This window comes from Megalops cyprinoides, chromosome 17 (assembly GCF_013368585.1).
Source record: "Megalops cyprinoides isolate fMegCyp1 chromosome 17, fMegCyp1.pri, whole genome shotgun sequence".
NCBI classification, from domain to species: Eukaryota; Metazoa; Chordata; class Actinopteri; order Elopiformes; family Megalopidae; genus Megalops; species Megalops cyprinoides.
Window position 1 is genome coordinate 22,872,628 of NC_050599.1, and position 22,603 is coordinate 22,895,230.

Sequence of the window (22,603 nt, forward strand, 5' to 3'; positions counted from 1 at the left end):
TCAAAGACCTCACATTCAAAAACTCAGTCTGTGGTTACTTTTATGTTCAGACACCTCGTTCTCCCTTAATATGGTAATTTAATCACTCATACAAGGGAAGTTTAAATCCAACTGCATGCGCAGAATGTAAGCATGGAAACAGATTTCACACGAAACACAAACCTGTGTTTATACACTGTCATGTCACCTATTTATAAATTTAAAGAATTTAAAATAGCGGCCAACGGTTCAAGTAATATAATGACTTGAGATTAAAGATAATAATTAGGTATTATATCTGGCTGTAAATGTCAGAGGTATCTTTCACATAGTAACATGATTAAATGTGTAGAGATCCTGGCAAACTATCAAATAAACATATTAAGCAAAAATATTTGTAAGACAATCGTTTTATTGGTTCTTTTTTCTGCTTTGTTCAACGGATCTGATATTCTCCACATTTTACAAGTGAGCCAGCAGCACAGGACTGGGAGTTGGGAGGTCTCACTGACTGCTGTACAGTCCAGTGAATCCTCCTTTACTCCATCACACCAACTTGGCTGGTGCTGAGTCCTCCAATTAGGCGTGTGACCTTTAACCTGCTGAGACCAACAGGTGAAAGGTTACATACGTGCATGCACAGCCAGTCAAGACAATACCCCAGTCCCCAGTCCCCAGTCAAGACGGTACTTGCCAGTAGTGTAGGATCTGGCTTTGGTTTTGCAAAACTAAAACATTTTGAAAAGTTATGATCCCCTAAATGTCAACGTGTTTGAAAAGTATATTTGAGCTAATCACATGCACAGTAATAACCATCCCCAATGTGTTAAAACCACATTAATCTCGCTGCGAAAAATCCGGACAGGCCCTGGCTTGGTCTGTTACAGTATTTATAACCAGGCTTCAACTTATGAATTATTCTGGAAGTTTTATGAAGTGCCACATGCATTAGCTTACAATAAATTAGGAAGTGGGAGGCGTGATAAGGTTCCTCACTTAGGAGCTGTCATTTATTCCATTATGCTCATGACACATTGAGCACAAAAATGAAACAAGGTTATTTGACTACTTTTCATTTGGAGCTTGAAAGATACCTCCATGTTCAACACATAAATTTTCTGGACGGAGAGTGAGAAGAGAGTATTAAAAAACGAACACTGAAATAATGAAAATTAATGGCAATAGGAATTTTTCCTGGTCGGAGTATTGCAATGTGTGCCACATGCCAAGAAATGAATCAAAGGTAATTATCGAAAAATGTCAAAGCTTGATATTTCTGGTCCAGAAGAATAAACGTCTCCCCCAAAAATCTGAGCATGTTTATGAGTGACAGACGGAGGTTTATCACGGAGAAAGTGCCGCTCGTTTGATTGAAATGGCAGACATTGAAGTGGCAGGCGGGCACCGAAGAAAATGGCTCTGTGAAACCAAGGCTGACTGGTGGGTAGACCTTACATCCAGGCAACAGTCTCTTTTTGTTCTAATTTCTCCAAAGGACGCGAAGTAACAGACATTTTCTTTCTTCATCAACACGATTTCCATCAATAAATGGATTGATGGAAAAATAAACCCTCAGACAATCAGTAAATAGCAGACCGAAGAAAAAATGTCACAGGCTAACCCCCACAGGAAAGTGTTGAGTGGAATAGAAATGACTTCTCGGGAGGGGTATGAAGGTGATAGCTGCTTCTGTAGTAGAGGCCTCTCTGTGAGGTACTAATCCACTTAAATCTGTGAAAAGCCTTTCTGTGCTTTTTAAAACAATGCAGCTGATCCTGGGTCAGTGCTCTGGCACGGGACTCTTAATTGAATCATCCAATCGCTATGACTGTGATATTGATATTGTGCAATAATCTGCTCTCCGGGAGGCCCGAGCATTAATTAGCCTTCAGATTTGTTTTGTGCCGGGCATTAATATTCCAGAACAAATTGCACTGACACACAATCTTTTTAGCGCATCAATATTTCATCCGCAGTGCTTCCAGGCCCGGCGGAATTATTGCGGTTGGAAGGAAATAACTGGATGTGGTATGATCGAACTGTCAAACGGGATCAAAAAGGAAAAAAAAGTATCACTAAAGGAAAAAACTGATCTGGGAAAATGACAGAGATGAATATTGAAGCAATCCAAAAGCAGAAAATGTGGAGGTTGACGTTGAAGTTGTCTGAGTGAATCTGTTTCTCTCCAAAGCTGCAGGCGCGTCTGAGACGAGGTGGGCCAAGCGTGTCTCGCCAGAGAAAGCTTCCTGTTTGGGTTGCAACGTGTTCGCAGAGCTTGCAAGGTGTTCCTTGTAACAATGGGGCTTTTACATTGGGATTGTCTGCATGCCTCACCACGCCAGCAGAACAAAGGGGTAAACCTTTATTATTTATCAGCTGAAGGCTGTGGGACACATAAATTGCATTTTAACTTTGAGCAGGATGCTGGTGGAGTGTTTGCAGTTGTGTATCACTCTGTGAACCGCATATATTACCATAAACAGAGGCCGGGAGCACATTTAATACGCAAGAGGCCGCGACCAGAACGGCAGGGTGTGTCATCACACTTCACCAGAAGGCGTTTTCTCTCCCTGGAGTCAACAATGGCGAATCTCTGAGTCTGAGCAGACTACAAATAACGTGGCTGTGCTCGTGGCATCCCAGTGGGGTGAAACTGGCCGGTCTGCCTGATGACAATGGGGCAATTTAGTTATAATCATGTCTGATATCCATAGTGTAGTTTTACTAAGAGCATGTTGAATATGTAAAGAATAAACATCAGGGTACTCCATACAATATGTCTGTGTGTGTGTGTGTGTGTGTGTGTGTGTGTGTGTGTGTGTTATGGGACAGTCTCACTTTGTGGTGTGTGTGTGTGTGTGTGTGTGTGTGTGTGTGTGTGTGTGTGTATACACACGTGTGTTTGTGTCTGTGTGTATATGTATATTGAAACTCAGTAGCCTGTGGCCGGTGTGTTGAAGGGAATTCCTAAAACAACACTTTTACCCCAAAAGCTGAAAAAAGTAGGCACTATTTTCCCTCTTCTCCTCTGCCACGATATGCGCAAGAATAACAATAAAAAGTTATATGAAACTACAGATACATGGGGTTGATGGTAAAACTCCCACTGCTCTGAGCTGTGACACCTCACACCTGGGGAGTGCTCTGCGCTGCTGCACTTCAATTTCCCCGACAGTCTCAGACGTGTCTGTCTCTCCGGCACCATCCGGATAAGAGGAGCCCAGAGCCTGAGGCAGCAGGCCTCCCTGCTGACACAGACTGAAGCAGGAAAGTGCAGGGTCAGGGAGCTGGGCGACCTCGTGCCTCCTGGTGCCGGCTCTCATTCGAAGGGCAGGCGTCAGAGCGCGTTGCTTGCCTTTTCAGGAGCACCTCTGTCCCCCCGTCGTCGTGTGCCCATCTCCCGAGGCAGTGACCCATGCAGCCCCCGGGCCTCCCGCTGACACCTGTCTTTGGTTTGTCCTGGATGCGCACACCAGGCCGGTAAACACTGACCAAAGAGAGGAGCTGTGTCTCTTTCTTTCCTCACTCCAGCCAGGTGAATGCTCCGCATGATTGGCCCATCCGAAGGTTCACAGAGTTCGATTGGGGGCATTGCAGCTATACTTTTTCTTCGCTCGTTTTAGCCTCGAGGAAAGATGAGTGTGTGTGTATGGGTGTGTTTGTGTGTATGTGTGAGTGAATATATGTGAGTGAGTATGTGTGTGTGAGTATGTGTGTGTGGATCTCAGGGATTGAGCAGCACAGCCACGTAGCTGTTATCCATGGGACTGCCTTATCACTCAATGCGAGGCTGACCCGGACAGACCCCGGCTGCACATTTTGATTTCACTTTCTGAGAAAGGACAAATTGATCCTGGAGGCCACGGTGCACCTATGACTCAAGAGTTACCGACATGTACCAGTGAAATTTCTCATCTTCGCCAGTCATAACAAACGCCGGGTCCAGCCTCTCCTGCCTTTATTCTCTCCACGAGGTTTGGACTAAAACAGTAACACTGTTTGACATTCGCATCGATTCGGCCGACGAGGGTAACTCACTCTAAGAGGCAGTGAGTCAGCAATTTCAAGCTAATTAAAAGTAATGATGTTGACTCTGTGCGGCCTCTTGAGGAGAAACAGCAACAATAACGAAAAACAACCAAACAAAACAAAAAAAAAAGAAAAAAACAGGGGTTCAACCCACACTGTTTTATCTGATTGAGTTCTGCGTTAAGTGCTGTGTGGAGAACTGATAAAAATAATAGTCATTCTATGCCACCAGAACTGAGAAGAGAGAGGCTGGCCCAGGGAAAATGGTGTGGAGGTTTGTCTGACCCTGTTACTGCATGCAGACATGAGTCTGTGGTAAAAAAAAAAAAAAAAGAGCTTTAATAAAAATCTACTGTCCTCCAGCAAGGTCACAGCTTGCACTGAGCCAATCTCTTCCAGGTCCTATAATAAAGAAAATAATGAATTGCAGTAATACAGCATCTTTCAAGAATCTCCAAGTGATCCACAGTGAGCGGTTGGTAACTCAACCACAGCCTATGCGGACCACCCACCTGGGTGATGCCCGGCAGCCATTTTGCCCCAGGAGAGGTGGAGGTGATGGAATGATTTATCTAGCCTTTGAAATTAGTGGGTGGATATATTTGGCCCAGATGCCAAGGAACACCTCAATTCTTTATAAGTACCATGGGATATGTAATAAGTTAGGACCCTGATTTAGCATCCTTCAAAAGACTGCATCTCCTGTAGAACAGAGTCATATGACTGCACTGGGGCATTGCTTTAGTATTTGGTCCAGAGGGAAGACTGCCACCTATTGGACAACTAATAATTCTTCCAGCCACAACCAGGTTTTCCCTGGAGGTCCCATCCATGTAAGCTAAGGCCAGTCCATCTTACTTTCAGCCATTGGCAAGAGAAGGCTATTGGGTGGTTTGACTGTCCTCTCTGAAAGAAACCAGCATCAGACGTGAATCTTCCAGCAGACTGGGCTGGGCTCTCATATCCTTTGGATTTAATATGGGAAAGGCAAGGCAAAGCCTATTGGATTGTTCATGGTCGCGCCCTTGAAACACATCGCAGCCATAAATATTTCTGACCTCCAAATCAATCAAGACGGGAGGAGTAACTCTTAGGTGACACAGTGGATTACATCATAAACAATACCTGTAAATGTAATCAGAATAAATCTTTCTTTTTCCTATAAAACAGCTTGGAGATTTTCCCCCGGGTTGTCAGGTGTGGCGTGATTTATTCATTTGGTGACACCTGCGAGGACTGATTTGGGGCTCGTTTCGGCATTCTCATACACTGGTGTCAGAGAGAATAAGCACAAAGTCACCTTCCTGAGGAGACTGGCCCGTGCCGTGGAAACCAGAGACAACCTCGAGGCAGGAGAGAGAAGGGGAGAGGCAGAGAGAGAGAGAGAGAGAGAGAGAGAGAGAGAGAGAGAGAGAGAGAGAGAGAGAGAGAGAGAGAGAGAGAGAGAGAGGGACAAGGCCCTTGTGGCAGCATACTTAAAGATTGAGAGAGGCCAGAAGGAAAGGAAAAAAGTGACATGATGTCCGAGACAGTCAGCAGTGAACCTCTCCATTCGTGTTCGCTTTACATTACTGTGCATTCTTGATACATAGACTGCAGTGGAAATCCCTGCTTTTAAGAGCAGCATTTGCGTATGTGTTTATGTGCACGCATGTGTGTGCATGTGAGCGTGTGTGCGTGTATGTGACTACAGTACATGTGGAAGGGAGCACTCACAACTTGTGTATTTGCATATGTGCCGCTGAGGGTGGGGGGCTGTTTGTACACTGTGTGAGATGCAGTTCGTGTGTGAGATACATATCATACTCCCTGCAGCTGAATGCTCTCCACGTTGTGTTATCTTAGACAGACAAACCTTGAGGGACTGCACTGGAAGATTGCCAAACCAAAACAGCAGCACTGTGTGCTATCCAGCTGCAATGAGTTTGGGGGAATTTAAATCCGAGGGACACCAGCATCGTTGTTGATCTTTCTAGCTGCAATGAGTTAAGGGGGAATTTAATTTCATAGCACACCGCCGTCATTGTGTGCTGTCCAGCAGCAATGAATGTGTGGGGAGAATTTAATCTGGACTCCAAACATCATGTTCAAGGACACACATTCAGCCAGCCTTCAATAACAGCACAGGCTCAATTGTGAGGGATGCCCCACACTGCCCTGGATTTGAATATAGGATTTTCCACTCTTCCCATTAATGCCTCTCATTTTATTACCTATGACATCATAATGTCATCAGTGCCATTTATGACCTCATAATGTAATCAGTCATAACACTTGTCCCCGAAGCACTTAAGCTAGAGGGCCACAGAGTTACGACCCCCCCCCCCCCCTCGCGGTCATTTCTTTTGAACTTCCCTGGGCTGCTGTCTAAAAAACTCACACTTAATGTGAGCTGCAGAGATTCACAGAATCAATGTATCTGCCTTTTCGGTCCTTGTTTTAGCTGTAATCCACATGGCCGTGTGAATCCGGGATTGCAAATAACTCCAGCTAAACAAGGGAGACATTGGCTATCTCCTCCTAACAAATGGAAACACCTTCTTTCTGTGACCGTCCTGGATCCTGTGGACCAGCCTGTCTGCGGCACAGACAGGTGGCTGCTGAACGCTGCTTCTCTCCGTAGTGCGTTTTGACACTTGGATGAGCATTTAAACGGCATTAGATTATAACGGATGAGAATGTAAATGCCGTTAGAGTATAACAGATGGCTGGGCAGAAAGCTCTAGACAGTGATGCATTTGAAAGTGGGGCACCACAGCCCAGCAAGCCGAAAGGTCACCCCCGGTCTGCGGGCCGCGCTCGGACGCCGGAGTCTTTTTTTTTTTTTTTTTTTGCCGTTGCCTCTCGGGATTAAATTTGCTGCAACGTCGTCAGCCGCGACACCCTTCGCTTTGCATCAATCTGTCGGCCCCCCTTCCCGCCGGGACGTCTCGCGAGCTCCCGTGGCTCGGCGGCCTTTCCTGTCGGATGTGCTCTTGTTAAACGGTCAGCAAGCTCACGTCAGTCAGGGCATTACGATGCAAGCTGTGCAAATACAGCAAAGAAGGTGATTATCAATGATTGAAAGTGAGATTGAACATAATCGCAGGCAATTGAGAACAAATCCAGAACAAAAGGCAGTGTGGATGGTGGGGGGGGGGGGGGTTGTGAGGTTCCCATCTGCATTACAGTGGTCTGTATCAGACAGAAAATTTACTTTAAACTACCTTCCTCATCACCATCAACACTTCTGTCAGTCTTTGTTTGGATCCTGTTTTCAGTGCAAAATCATTCCTCAGGTTTACACAAGCAGAGGAGTGAAGCCGTACAGTCTTGTTGGTAAGTCAGTAATTACCTGAGTAACCTGACTGCATGGTAACTCTAATTAGGGACAAATAATCCCTCTGTGTGACTGAGAACTTGGAACGGAATGTTCTAGGCCCCTCGACTGGCAGCCTTATCGGTCTCCATCAGAATTTTAAAATGGGCAACACGCCCCGTATTATCACAGGACTTATCCATCATAGACACCTGGAAGATTTTCACTGGAGGAAATCGATGTGTCACCTTTTTATCCACAGGACAGTGCCACTCCAAAGTTAGAGGGTCATCACCTTTTGCTACCATTGTTCCACGGCTAATAATGTAAACTTATTAGATGTTTGTTGCTCAGTATTGCTTATGCAATACATGTGGATATGCTCCTCATAGTGCTGCATTCCTGATTCAATCTCCACTGCTTAATGATATTTGCATGTACAAGTACATTGTTTGACATATATAATTTATGAGTCCTGTCACTGGGCTGCTCTTGTGTGTTGTACGCATTGCTTTGTGTTTGTGAAACAGTATTGTTCTTCACACACACACACACACACACACACACACACAAAACACAGCCAAGGTGCAAAATGTCATCCGAGCCATATTAACATAGAGTGACAAATTCCATGACCTTTGCCTGCACGGTGGTGTTGGTGAGAAAAATCAAGGACAGCTATCCGCACGCACACCACACTCGTAACCCTTTAAAGATCTGCTGGTATTTCATAAGCACCTGACCTGTCCTCTCAGTTCTCCTCTACTTTCTGTCTGAAAGAAACATAAGATTGGCCTGTACAATGTAATTGGTTTAAGATTTCTGGGAGCCCCCTACTGGCTGTGATTAATTCTACCAGATTGCATTACCCATGAAAGGGGTAAGATCAGGGATCTTCAACTACTTTTTCCATGAGGTACAAATTTTAAAAAGAAAACAGTGTGGTGGACCAGATGATTTTCACTTCTGCTTGAAAAAACAAAAAAATCTATGAACATTCCACCACACCACCACTGAAAAACCAGAGGGACCGACATCTTATTATTCCATATCTGTAGTAAGAGATGGGTGCAATGCCAGGTGGAAAGGGCTTATGACCTAAACGATTCATGATTGGTTAATATCAGAGATGACAACAAGCTGAATCACTGGGGTCAGGGAAGATATGACAGTGAACAAGAATACCTTAATCTGACAGGCTGTGTTTAGCTCCTGCACTGAGAAACGTTGAAAAAAAGCACTAAAATACAGTAGTTTCCCATCAGTTTGTAAGGATGGCTAAAAAGAGTCAAATTCTAGAAACAGATCCGTGTCAAAAAATATACTGGCTCATTAAAAATATATTCTACATCATTCACGTTATAATAACATTTGCCTGGGCATTGGTCATTACAGAGGGTGAACTATTGGTTGTCCTAATGTACTGTGTACTGTAATGATACACACAGCCTCACTGTTATTCTCCTGTAGCTGTGCAATTAAGTGCTGTGGTTTGAAACTCCTCCATTACTGTTGATGACCAGACTTTGTGTGGGTGTAATTCAATTTACTTTGTTTAAGATTGAGAGGGCTAATGTTCTGTAATAAACCTTAAAGGCTGTAAACTCTTGCCCTATGTGAGTAGGAAATTTGTGCTGCCTGACATACCCAGAGGCTGCAAGCACTGTATAGATGTATAGCTTTACCATACTTTATAAAGACTGAATAGTGGGTAACTTCACAGTTTTATTGAATGTTATATAGCTTGAATAGTGATCAGCTTTACCATGCATTATAAACACTGAATACAGATCAGTGATACAGTTACAGATACAGATATACAGTTATATTGCATATTGTTATCACTGCATAGACGTCCGCCTAAGACACAGTTTGGAAATAACCTATTGCTAACCACATTCTTAAATGTGTACAAGCTGAATTCTTGATCCATTGCATTACATCACTGTCGTTAAGCAGATGCTATTACCCAGCACAACTTACATAGGTCACAACTTATGATTAATATAATTTATGCATTTATCCATTTATACAGGTTTTACTGAGGCAATTGTGGGTTAAGTACTTTACCCAAGAGTACAACAGAAGTACTATACTGCATGACACGATCACTGTTTAGATAGCAGTTATACAGTATGTTTATACATTGTATAGATTTCAGCTTTACAGTTACAGGGCATGGTATAAATGCTGTATTAATTGAGGATTAATGTTGCAGACATACAGGTAGCATGGAAAACTCCTCAGCACAGGTTTCTGTCCTCCTGTGAAGCAGATCATAGGTTAAGGCTAATGTAACTGTGACAGAGAGGTCTCTGTTAGCTCAGATAACTCCTATGACTTCCCAGTTGCTACTGCTTTATCGTATCATTAACAGCATGGGGACTTCATAACATTGTATATGAAGTGATGCAGAGGCCAATGGATAGCAATGGACACTTGCTGATGGGGCTCTGATGATCAGTAGCTGTTACGGTGGGGTTCCCCGGTGATTGGTTGCTGTGGCTGGGGTATAGTGGAGATGCAGGGAGTTACTGAGGCTTGTCACTCTCATTGGCTGTTCAATGATGTTATTGTATTGTTTCATTCTGATCTAGCCTGCTGTTGTTTAAATGTTTTCCTGCAGCGGAATCATCTGCTTTTACACTAGAGTCTGATATTACAAAGAGCTGGGATATATTCCGGTGCAGAGTGAAAATGAATACCGGTACATTACAGTAATCATAGCCAGGCATGGATGATGCTTCCCGGCACCGCCCCCACGAACAGAAACACAGCGAGACCAGCCGCTAATTAACCCGATTAACAGTCCAGAACGGCTTGGCGCGGAGAGATCCGAGATCTCAGAGTATCAGTCCGCGGCGGCGCCCACTCATCCATTAAACTGGCTCTAATCTCCGGGCCGATACGCGAGTGAATCAGGTGGCTTATTACCGCTGAGGGGCCGCGGCCTCTTTTTTTCTCTGCTTTAATTGATCGCGCTGCTGTGAGGAGCTGAAAGGCGAGCCCCGCGCCGAGATGGAAGTGAACAGGGCCCGCGTACGATTTAATGTCAGAGGATGGCGTGCGGAGAGTGTGTTTTCTGCCTCGGTTGTGGGGCGCCGGACCGGATGGAGCCCATAGATAATGTGCGGGGGGGGTTTGGGTGGGTTCGGTGATTAATGATCAGGAGGTCTGCAGGGCGCCATCGGGACCAACTGCACCAGCTCGGGAACGACTGATCACGGTGCGTTTCTACCAATCACCGCCCTGCCGTGAAGTGTCACAGTGATGTACCGCGGTGGCACGGCGCCAGATGCCATTTCTGCATCGGACCTGACACTCAAATGCGCAGCAGAGCGAATCCGGTGACGAGATCGAGCTTTAAAAAAAGCATGATTTGGCCTGAGCGAGGAGGCCCGAATGCAGATCTCATCTGAATGCAAATTGTCAGACGTGTTCAGGTCGGAGCTCTCGTTTATTCATGCGGATTCATATTCATCGATTCCTCCATCATCGCTCTCTCTCGAGGTCACTCCTTGAATTGATAAAACGCTGGACCATGCAGACGGCTGCGGGAGCAACTCCTCGAAGACGGCGGACTAATCAGACCTGAGAGAAAGGAGCCTAATTAGCTCCTCAGATTTATTAACCCCGACGTGGCGTTGGATCTCATTAAAGTAACTTAATTAAAAGAGACCTACAGGACCGCCACATTAACAGGAGTTAACAGGGCTAGGGAGGGACAGCCATGTCCATCTCCTGAAGGGGAAAGGTTATTTATCACTCACAGGGAAAAGCGAAGAGCCTTTTAATTCAACCTGAGAAACCAGGGTTAGAGGATGTTCCATGCATATAAATATCTGATTAGCAGATGGTGGACAACTTGACATTTTTCTTATGAGCCATTCATATCTCTTGACATTTATTGAAATATTTGAGATGAAGCACCATGCTCAAAGAACATAACAGCAGTGCCAAACCTAGGATTTGGTCCCACAACCTTGTGGAAGTTTCCACACAACAACACCACACCGCACGTGCTACACAATCTAGCTCATCTATCTGAGAGTGAATTATCACAAAGCCAACCACAGCCATCACCGCTTTCCGTTCACAGGCAGGCTTTTATCTTCCTTGGAAGGTTCCGCCGTGTTCTAATATTCATTCCCGATGTTTCACCGAGCCCATGCATAAAGTAACCAAGAGGAGAGTGCGCTTCTGCTGTCTCAGCCAATCAGCGCGAGCATGTCAGAATGCAGGCGTGTCACATTCGCTATTGTCTGGAAAATTTGACGTGAGTCAGAGCTAAGCCACATTCTTTTTTTATTTTTTTTTTTTCCTGGCAGCCAAAAGCACTTTGGCGATGAGTAAAGTAAGCCATGAAAACTAACAGATGCAAACCCGTGTCGTTCGGGCGGTCGCCCCGACTCCTGCTCCATTTCCATTTCTCAGCCACCGTTTGGGGCTGTCTTTTTGGCGCTGCGGTGCCGTAATTTATGCAGTATAAATCCTTAAAAGTTAAATATTGATTTTCTTGTAGTGCAGATGTTTAGCGCAAGGAGAGGACTTAGTCTGGGTGTGAGGTTATTTCTGGAGCAGGAAGTGTCTCCAGTGGGATTAATGGTAAGTGGTCTCTCATGGCTGGCAGCACAGGTTCAGGGATGAATCTCTGAAAAGGTCACCACCCCCCCCCGCTTCCCCCCTGAACTCCAGGGCTCGTATGCAAAGGCTGACTGAACGTGCTGCATCCCAATCATGGCCAGCCATGCTGAGCTGAGTTCAGGTTCTTCTGGTTGTGAGGTGATCGTGAAACTGCTCAGCACTGACCCGCAGTCTGTGACCTATGACTCAGACTTCTGTAACACATGGCCGGCGCACTTTAATGAGCAGATATGTACATGTACTGTATACTGCCCACCTCCATACATGTAGTCGGTCACGGTGACATCTGAAGGTCACATCCAATCCAAGTTCGACCTAATATCTCTAACTGTACGAGTAAACAGTCATTACCAACACCATTATCTCACTCCCAGCGCCATTCTCATTACCGATGCTGTTATCTCATTACCAGCTCCATCTTCGTTCCCAACATTAATATCTCATCACTGCCTCTATTATCTCATGATTATCTCATTTATTATCTGGTGGCTAATTGGAAAATTGGTGGTAATGATTTTGATTAAAATGCGTGTCTCTCTTCTCTTCTGATGTGGAGCGTTCCTGTGAGACAGCTGGCTGCATACCTTGCGTGTTGAGGCTTCACAGTAAAATAAAGGCGATTGGCACATTGGGGCCCCTCATGCCTGGCTGCATAGGGTCATGCTTACGTGTTACATTCCATGTTTATTGCATGTGTTGCATGTCTGTGGAGGGTCATGTTTCTGCACCGAAAGAGTATTATACAACCCCCTTTAAATCATTTCGTCTCCCCCAAAAATAGAATCACCCCAGGCAGACAGACCTGCCATAAACACAAAGCTGGGCAACTCATACTGCACAGCAGAATCAAACAGGGACATTATTGAAGAAAAGTCAAAGTCCATGATTTTTCTGAGATGAATTTCTGACAAATTCTGTGGCTGTAATGCTGAATTTCAAAACCCACAGCTTTAACAATGATCTTGTATAATTATGATTATCATGGAGACAGATGTCAAACCCAGCTGTAAACCTCATCCCAAACAGGACCATAACCCTGTGAAATTCCGTGTCATGCAATAGCAACAGTCACACTCAGCTCATTTATGTAAGCATGATGTAATTGCAATGGCATGAGGGCCATTTATAATAGTGTGACCTAAGGTGCGTTTGCAGCGACAGTGGTGCTAAAATGCTTCAGGTGACAGAATCTCGCATCCAACATAACAATTCCAGACACGCATTGGTCACAGCTGGCTGTCTCTGTATTGTGTGCGATTCCTCCCATTCGCCAGACCAAAAGGCTCTACCTGCGGCGTCTCAGTCAGACTATGGGTAATCCATACCCCGGTGTGCTGTTACCTTGGCGACGTTTTGTGCAGACAGTGGGTCATTTCGCTCCATTCAGGGTTGATGGATTAACAAAGCCAGCTAAAACGCTCTCCCATCATTTAATGATCCATACAGATATAATGGCAGCGTGAGGTGCCTTGGTTTAAAGCTGCTCAGACTGGAACACAGTCTGAAAGGGAAAGATACAAGGCATTGAAGATAAACAAACCTAATAATGCTTTTTGGGCCTTTCTGCTTCATGATATGATGAGGCATCTGCTATTATCCATTCTCCCACTAGAGGGCAGAGAGAGTAATACTGCATGCAGAACATGCTTGCAGTGCTGCTCATTAGTAGGTTTTTCCTGTGGGAGTCTGGGCTTCCTACTAAATCCATCTGTGACTTCTGAACAGCCATAAGCACTCCTGGGACGTCTCATTTTCCCTCGTCATGTCTTTCAGTCGATCATTTCTAGATTGATTTGCAGCAGATGGCTTTGTTTTGCATCATTTTACGGAGTTTTCACTTTAAATATGAGAGGATTTCTGTAAGATTCTCATGCACGCAGGCATAGAGAGGGTAGCATGGTAGAGTGTGTACATTAAACCCAGGAAAGGTGTTTGAATGGATACATTAAGTATTTATTTATTTATATTTGGAATGCTTATAGCTCACCGCTTCAACCTCTGCTAACAATCTGGGAGACAGACAAACACACGCTCCCCTCCAATAAACATGGTGTCAACCACCACTTCTTTGACATACAACAGTCCCAGGCCAAGCTTGCATGGACATGACTTGGAGGAAGACATTTCACGTGGACCTTTATGCAGAGAGACTGTTGTGCGATGAGATGGACAAACTCTGGCCTACCCACCTCTATCTGAGTACAATGAAGGCAACTGGCTCCGCCATTGTGGGCTCCCAGTCATTGTCAGCTGATGACACAGCTGGGATTGAACCCCAGGCTCTAGAGCTCAGCTTGGTCTCAAAGTGAATGACTACTGAGCTACTTGAGCTACTTGAGACGAACATTTATTAATTGGGCTCTCACCGTCTGTGTACTTATTGTGTGCTTTGTGTGTCCAGCTAAAAATTTTCCCTGAGTTTCCCCTCATCATCATGCAAATTTGAGAAGACATTACTATAGGTATTTGGCCCATACACCATAATATTGTAATACTTCACTCCTCCAGTTTGTAGAGTATTAAAGTTGCTGCTTGCTGCCCACCATCTAAAAGCCTGGTGACCAAATGCTGAGAGCCAGAGCATTTTGTTCTGATTAGACAGCAAGCGTTATCCGTCAGGGCACAGTGCTTTCAGTCCAAATTCCACACAATGGGTTCTCAGATAAGTGCCGCTGAGGCAGAGCAGGGGACTGAGCTGAGTGACTCCATGACACTAATCTCTGATCAGTGAATCCCACTTGGCAGTGCATCTACGAGCCCGCTCAGAAGGCGCGGGCTGATCTCAGCTCAGCCAGGAGCAACACTGCCGGTGATGGAGGTTACAGTGCCGCGGTGCTCTACTTGGTATCTAATCAAGGGGTCTGGGCACTGAGCAGGATTTTGGCAGAGGCCCACAGTGGGTGTGGGTAACTGAATATGGATTCACTAAACATGAGGGACTTCAGATTCCACCATACTCCATCCGCGAGGGAGGAAACAGCCAGATCAAAAGGCTTTGTGATTTATGCAAACACAGTGGATAAAAAGATTAAACAAAGCTGCACGGTGTACAGTTTTCCTTTTCCATATGTTACAGTGTTATGAATGCTCCCCCTGGGCATTTGAGTGTGTGATTCATGAGTCATGCGGATATAATTGAGTCTCTTATACTGGGGACTTCACACAGCATAACTCACATTTAATTTGAGAAGTCACTCTGAGAATTATCCAGCTCAACCTGTATCTATATTGCTGTCTCTGTAGCTGAAAAGTACAGATAAATCTGTAGCTGGAAAGTAGTGCCATATTTAGACCCAGTCCACGAATGTGTTGATTATCACAGAGATGTGTAAATCACAAAGGTGTACATCACAGGAACATGTAGATCACAGGGAGCTGTAGTTGATGACAGCAATGTGTGGATGATCACAGCGAGGCGTAGATCATAGGGTTGGTGTAGATCACAAGGAGTAGCAGGTCAAGGGGAAGTGTAGATGTACACGATAATGATGACAATGAGGTTGAGGAGAGTTCCGATGATGCCCAGCAAGGCCAGCAGAGACTCCTGCTCTCGCTCTCTCTCCTTCACTTCTCTCTCCACCACACTCAGACTACACTTTAGTTTTTCCAGTCCGGCCGGCAGGCTCCTTCTCAGACCGACCTGCAGAGAGGAGGCACATCCTATCATTTCATACTACAAGAAGTGAAAAAGCTGCGACTGCTTTGCTGGCTTTTAGCTCGCCACCTTGTGGTGACACTGGGTACTGCGTATGCTTTTTACTGCTTCTCTACTTTCTCCGCAAGCCCTGGAAAGATTGATGATGTCACTTGATGTCACATGGATGTCACTCACAGAGCACTTAAGAGCTTCAGGGAAAACTCCGTCGTTGAGCCTTTTAAGGTGGTTTGGCCCGCATAAGGAGGATTCGTAAATGCTTGTGATGGATTGTTGTGTCTCTCAGAATCACCCTGAATGTCTTTTCTTTTTGTTAATTCAATAAGAGTCCTGAATTCTGAGGTGAATGAAAGAGCATGGTTAAAATTCTGGAAATGATCTTACTCATTGGTAATAAGGTTGTTTGCCATTGTTTTCTTGGTTTAGGTTTATGATGTGGCTTTTTTCATAAATGTTGAGATTATGAAAGTCTAATGACCTTACATGCTGTGATGGCTAATGCATAGCATTTCCAAAGCTTGCTTTGCTGAATGTACACAGAGTAAAGTCTGCAGATTTGGTTCCCTCAATGATTTAACCACTCATGCCCCAAAAAATGAAATTTTTTGATGATATTTATCCTTAACCAATCAAAATACAGTCAACAGAAAATTATTATTCATTACTATTCATGTTAAAAAATAAAATTAACATGTCATCAGCCTCAATGCGCTTTTGTTGTGACACTTTAAAAGTATGGTAACATAATGTACACCAAACCTGGACAACAAAAAAAAATATGTCAAACAAAACCCACGAGCTGGAATATCATTGTGCAGATGTCTGTTGATTGTAACATCGGTGAAGCTGAATGAACGTGACAGACTCACTCGTCTCCTGAGGCCAAACGGCTTGGTCACCGGGACTGTCCTCATATTTCCACTAAAGCTCCTCACTGTGGATCTTTACTTTTCACGTCCTGTGTTCAGAGCGAGCAGCTGCAGAAACTTTGCTCTCTCAAACAGCAGTGGCAGGTATTTTTTTCCACAAGGTCAGACTCAGGCAGTGTACACTTAACTCATAGCACAAACTATTTTTTTTTTCATTATTCTTTCCAACAGACACACAGGAATGCATGAGCGAGCGCGCACCCGCACACACACACAGAAACAAACATTTCAACTAAAGTCAGCTGAAAACTGTGTTTATTCATTCTAACAGCAAGCAATATACCCATTGTCATACCTCATTAAAACAAATTGGCTTGCTGTAACATAATTCTCAGTCTATTTCAAATTTAAAAAGTAAGAAAATACATTGTTTTATTGCCATGCATTCTCAGTTTGCATTTATTGTATGAATGTTTACCGTATGACTTTTTATCCATTTTCTGTGACATGAAGCAGGTAGATGTACAATTGCATTCTCTGGGAAACACAATCACTTTAATCTCTATTTGCAGAGACAAATTTGGGATATTAAGAACATGAATGCCACAAAAGAAATATGTGTCACTGCTCCAGCTATTTATGAATTACCATCTTCTCACAAACAAATGTGCCAACTCCATCGCAGCCAAAACTCATCTGCTCAGAGACAAATGTGCACATCCCACTGCAGTGAAAGGTCACCTACTAAGAAATAATGTCTGCCAGGCAGTGAAGTGTGGAATCTTTTACCACTCAAACGACGCAGAGGAGCATAAATGTTTCCCGACTTTAACCCACTCTGAAAGTCTGTGATGCTTTTGCCATTACGTTAATACGAACATTTCTACATCCACCCTCCCACTCAATTGCATGGACGCATACACACACACAGAGTACAGCTGTCCCAAATCCACGCACACACACACACAAACATAGCATGCAAATGCACACATTCGGTGTGCTGTATTTATTGCTGAACATATCTGAGAGGTGCATTCAAAACATGCATGGCTGTGAATGGAGCTCAGACAGTCTCAATGACCTGAGCTCTCAGCACCGCCCACTTTTCAACTCCTTACTGTCTGACTGGGTTATCCCATGGCTTTTGAACCCTACTGTAGTTGAGGATCAATTTGCCTGGCTCTGAGGCCTACCTCCATGTCTCTGCCCTCTTAGTCTACACCTCTCCAAACAGATCCGACCAATGATTTTAACAAATGTTTTTTTCTGCTTCCTTTAACATCAATCTACAGTTTCCTAAATGTACCGGGATCTGCAGGTACCCCAACTCGTCAGGAAAAATTCGATGTGGGACACTCCTGCTCTTTCTTTTCTAAACTGTCCTCGGTCAAGGGGAGAAGGATACCATTTCCCCCTCTTGTCAGAGAGAACCAAGCTGGGCACCTCTGCCACAGCCTCCCAGAGGCAAAGTGGCGCACCGTGGTTGCCACAGCGATGAGCTGATTCTGTCGGCGCACAATGTCCACACTGTCACCGTTGTGTACCAAGGGCGAGCAGCAACCCCCCCCCCCCACACACCCTTCCACCTTTCAGGGATAAAGGAGCCGTTGCCTAGCAACCATCTCCAGGGAGCCACAGAATATCCGAATGAGAGGGGAGCATGCGTGAGACGCGATGGCAGGCTGTCGGGTCTCCACGGCAACCCAAGGGCGTGCCTATGTGATGTCATTGGGACGGTATCAACTCCTCAACTCCTGACCCCAGTGCAATGTAGGTGGGTCAGGCTGGTGTGGGGAAAGATTCATCCAGTGGATACTCCACCTCAGAAATCAGAGCTGCCAGGCTCAAAGACTCTCCCCCATCACTCCCTCACCTCTCTCACTCTCTCTCCTGTCACACACACAAGCACTTTGCCAGCGAAGAAAAGGTGTGGGATCTAAAAAAAAATGTTAAAAAATGGTCTTCTGGATGAAAATTTGAGTAATATGATATCCTCCTGTGATTCATAACTCAGGTCTAGAGTGGAAAAGAAGTCTTCCATGCACTTCACTGGAGCTTTAGGGTTCTGACCCTCAGCATTCATCTCTCCGATGTTATAATTACTAGGTTATCTCCCTCTGGGCAATAATGAAAAAGACAATCCACTCTGTCTCATGCTTTATACATAAATCTGTTTTACTGTCAGCAGGCTGAAAGCCCCCTGCTGTCTTTGTGCCTGTACAATGATCCTGTAATGCAATTTTCTTCTCATGCTCCAGCGACATGTTGGCTGACACTTAGAACGCTCAAGGTATGAAAGCAAATGTTCATCAATCATTAAGCGCCCTCAGTGGGCAACTGTCAGAGAGGCCACCATTGTCCCCTGCCTCTGCTCCACATTGAGAATGACCTTTGACCTCTTCTCTGAAACATGTTCTGCAGCTCTGCTGATGGAAGCAGAACAGCTGCTCAGATCAGGGCAGTGTAAGAAATGTGTTTCTGCAGCTAAGGAGACAGGGGGACAGTAAGTGGAGGCAGTAATGAAGACAAAATAATTAATAAGGTCAGGAAATGCTTAATTCCACATGAGCCTGCTGCTGTCTCCAGCTACAGTCTTAGTTATAGTTTATGTAGCTAACATTTCCTATTTGCAAAACAGAGCTCATTCACTGAAGTTATAGATCCTCACAAATACTGTGAATTATAAACCTGGTATTAACTACCAAACTGTTCCTTATTTCCAGTTATTTTTGGTAACTACTATAAAAATAACCAGGAGAGGGCATCATTTAAGCTGTGGCAGTAGATATCCTAGGTTCTGAAGTCACCTTTCAGAACACATATTTAGCTTGTTCTGTGAGAGCAGAGTGATACAAATATGTTCACAGCACCGATATTCTGTAGGAGTAGAGGGCTGATAATCAGTGAAGTTCTAACTGTACAAATTCACAAATGCACAGAATTAGGCATCACTATTGCATTAGATAAACTATACTAGATCATATGAGTAGACAAGGTGCACAGTACATATCCCTCCACTAAGATGGGGCCAACACAACAGGACTTTGGACATATCAATACAGAATATGGCAAATTTCAGTTAAACCTAGGATTAAAGTAAATGTCATATAATGACTGCTTACTTTCCACTAGGTGATTAACTTGTGTAGTCTGCTTAAAACAGTATTTCACACTGTATAGTAGTTATAGTATTACATGGTAATAGTATAGTAGTACATAGGGTTATTTGTATTGATCTGTGGTAATAGATATACACTGCACTCCATTTCAGCACATAAAACCCCTGATTACACAATAATGCCTGATCCACAATTCTTATTTAAGACAAAACTGACAACACACATCTACCAACACAATTTTCGTTAATTAGACATGACTGTGTTCACTCCTGTGGTGCAGCCAGGGGTGCAGGCATAGAGGGAAGGTACATCGCGCTCCATTGGCTACACCCCTTCGCAGTCACAGCAGCCAACAAGCAATCTGCCACACCTGCACTCAATTAGCCCTCATTAAGGGCTCTCAAAAGAAGCCAAATCACCTGGGTGGAAGGTGGGAATAAGGAGGCTTGACTTGCTGTGCTGCAGCCCTTGTGAATTTGGAGTGAATTTGAAGAGAATTTGGAGTATAACACTATACGACTACCTGCCGTTTGACCTTGACCTGTGTCTTATCAGCAATCATTTGCCTCACTGAACCTGTGTAACCCCAGGAAACAACTTAGCTGCCTGCAGTGTCAGTTGAGGACTGCTGTCTGTTTCAGTTAGACTCCTGTTTTTTTTGTTCTCAAAGCCCTGTATAAATGTGTTTTTCCCTCTGTCTATTAAATGCCCAATGGTAACACCACAGGGACCATGGGACCATATTTGCGGCTGTTGAGTATTTCATTGTACACACCAAGCCTTTCCCAGTAATCTGCCTTCCACAATATTTTATCTTTCTCTGTCCAGGTCTCAGATTTACCGTCTCGCTGCATTTCTCTTGCTCATCCTTCACTACTTCTCTCCCATTTCTTTCCATGGTTGTGCCTGCCTGCAACCTTAAATGCCCTAGACCCCTCCCTATGTGAACAGGTGGTTCTCTAATTTACCAGTCAGGAAACAGGAATTCTGCTACCACATTCTCAGGGTGGCCTTCAATCAGACAGGCTCAAATAGCAGGCTGATTCTGTAAATTGTTTCTGTCCTTCTATGAATTTCTTCTACTTACTTTGACCCAATTCATTTAATCAAGGGAAGCGTTATAGCTACAGGATATAATGTTTTGTTCACATATTAATCCCATTTAAAGTAAAATAAATATATAAATTAATAATATAATCATAATCATAATCATAATGTGAGCTATCTCAGTACTCCTGCAGCCAACAGTACATCTGTTGTCATGAGCTGCCTGATTTAATTAGACCTCATGTCCACATCTGACCTTAGATCTTAGATCAGTTTCCTGGGGGTGCTCAGGGACTCTTAATGACTGTTACTGAGCTGAGTGGTAGGATACACTTAGTCAGTTGTCAGTACAGTTGAGTTACTTTCAAATGCCATAATAGACATGGTAGCAGAGGATTTTGTTCTAGCTTTAATGTTTCCCCTTTTCTTTCACAGACACTACTTAGGGGGAACAAGGCAGGAAGGGAATGTAAGGGATTGTATCTGTAGCTGTAGCCAATCAGCTGTGTGGGACATAATTAGGTGGCCAGATTGACAGGGTAATTTAAACCACGACACCAGCACGGCTCAAGGCACCTTCGCTGGCCACCTTGATAAATGTCATGGGAAGTTTAATAACCACAGCGTGTCATGGCCTTATTTTAATGTATCATCCAAAAGCTGGCACCTTGAAGTGCCCCCATCCCTGTGCTAAAATTATTGGATAACTGGTTCAAATGAAATGTAAAAGTATGAGGGGGAAAAAAAACGATATTTCCCATGGGGCTGTAATGTTTTACTATATTGCAGCAATGTCTTTCAAAAACATGCTTTAAATGTGGCTGTAAGTTCTGGTTTGAAGGTGCTCTGACAGACAGCTGTCAATCTGATCTTTAGCAGAACTAGAGGTACAAGGTGGCTGAAGGTTGAGGGTATTAAATTTTGGGGTCAGCCTTGTTATATTGTGATCTCTGCGGCCATTCCCAATGCCCTGATAAGTTCATATGCACTTAACACATACAGGAAACAGGCACACACACACACACACACACACACACACATACAAGGGGGTTACCAATCCCTGAAATTACAGTCAAATCTATTTAGATGGAACAAGTTATATAGGATTATTTCTGTTTTATTTATAGCCCATTTTCTTAGGTTAAGACTCCTAGCAAACACTTAATATGCCCTGGGCCATAGGAGAACAGTAAATGGTGGTTGATTAAAAAAAAGAGAGAAACTAAATTTCCCCAATGTATCATTCCAATTACAGGAATAAATTGAACCGAGGGTAGAATTCCCAAAAGTGAAGAGAACTGCCTAGCGATGAACCAAACTTCAGTGCTTGCATACCACCTGTAACTTGTTAATATTACAGTAAAACCTTTATACTACAGTGGCCACTCCTCCTCATTCACAGTGGATGCAAGCCTTTCTGAATATTCATTGGGAGGAGGGATCAAAGGGCACCAAGCTACACAGGTGCACACAGTCACCACGCCTAATAGAGGGTTCTAAAGCCCAGCGACCCAGAATGAACACCAAAGCCATTTACAGCCATTCACTTGCCATTAGAATATGCTGTGAATTGTGCAGCTCACACTCACCTTTTAGGTAACAAAGGAATATGTATTAATCCTCGTGGGAAGCAGAGAAAGTGCAGTCCTTCCTGCTGTGCTTAATGCAGGGCTCAGGTTAAGGGCTCAAGAGGGATTACAGCCTGGACCAGCATGATGGACTCAGCCCTCAAAATAACAAATATTTTTCCATTTCCATAAAAATAATCTCAAAAGCTTGCCCAGTTTTTTTGGCATGAGTGCAATTTTTGGCAGAACTGCGGGGTAAAAATACAAAAAATAAGTCTTTTTAAGAAATGTAGTGGAAGTTTTTTAACAATATTATAATTTAACCATCTTTAAAACGTATCATGATAGCTAAATTTTGTTTAAAGAATTAGATTAGTTCAACCCTTTAAAGTGCT